We start from the raw sequence: 1,318 nt of genomic DNA, 5'->3' as shown, positions 1-1,318 counted from the left end.
TTGATGAATTTTTTTAATAAAATTTAGTTACTGATAAGTTCTCTAAGAGCATGTTAAGAATGCAGGTACAAAGAACAATTCTACAAAATGATACTTCGCTACTATCCTTCTTAGTGGCTTTAAGTTACTAAAGAACAGAATCTTAATGGATTAAAAATATCCTGAAATACATGGCTAGTTAAATTAATCAAATTCTAAATTAAAGATATTTTAGAAGTATCCCTCTCAGATTTTTACCTATGTTAATAAAAATGCCCTTTAGCAATATATCAGCAATCATCCTTTAAAAGATTTGTCAAAAAAAATTCTATATTTTATGATACACTTTATACTGTTAACCATTCAACCATATTGTGTACCTGAATTTCAAGGTATGTTATCGTTTTGTCTAAGTAGTCATTTCAATATACACTATATGACCAAAATTATTCAGATACACAAAGGTAGTTGCACAAATGGCTTTGAATTAAAAAGTCTGATATACAGATACATAGTATGCCACTTTGATCTTTATAACAGCTTCAACTCTACTGGATTATGCTTTTTACCAACTTTCAGTAGATGCCAACTGGAATAAATCTTCATTCCTTCTGCAAAACAGCTGCCAGAGCTGTTTTGGAAGAAAGCTTTCTGGCTGCAGCCTGATCTACCACCCCAGTTCATCCCACATATTCAGCATGGTTGAGGTCTTGGCTTTTAACCAGTCAGTCATACTTTTCAACATCATTGTATGATCCTTGCTGTATGACATAGAGCACTGTCAACATCAATACCAACAGAGCTTTTTCCTGTAATATATTTCATGCTTTTTTTTTTAATGTAAAGCCTTTTTTATATCTTTTAACTGTATATGCATTTTATTAAATTATTAAATGCTACAGATAACTCATCAAGACCAAGCTTAAGCATTTTTAGCTTTGTTTAAACAGTTAATAGTTACTATAATGATATTTTATAGCTGTTCAGTTTATTAATGGAACAGTCATAAAATATCATATTTTATAAATATTTTTATATATCCATATTGATCCTGTATACTGAAAAGAAAAGTTCTTGTTGAAATCTCATTGATTTTTTGGCATTTATTTATAATTTTTTTTTTAGTTAAATTTTCCTTCAAACTTCAAATGAGTATCTAGTTCATCAACAAGAGTTAAATAACTGATTCAAGTTTTTTATCTAACTATAAATCAAATGTAAAAACAATTCTCCTTTCCTAACATTTAATTAGCAGGTTCTAACTGAAAAAAAAAAAAAAAAATATATATATATATATTGTACTGAGTAAAGGACATCGTGTGGGTTGTTTAATTTTTAA

The sequence above is a fragment of the Mastigoproctus giganteus genome, chromosome 1 (assembly GCF_048544385.1).
Source record: "Mastigoproctus giganteus isolate SK-2022 chromosome 1, ASM4854438v1, whole genome shotgun sequence".
Taxonomy (NCBI): domain Eukaryota; kingdom Metazoa; phylum Arthropoda; class Arachnida; order Uropygi; family Thelyphonidae; genus Mastigoproctus; species Mastigoproctus giganteus.
The sequence above is the reverse complement of the archived record's forward strand: the minus strand, read 5'-3'. Positions refer to the sequence as shown.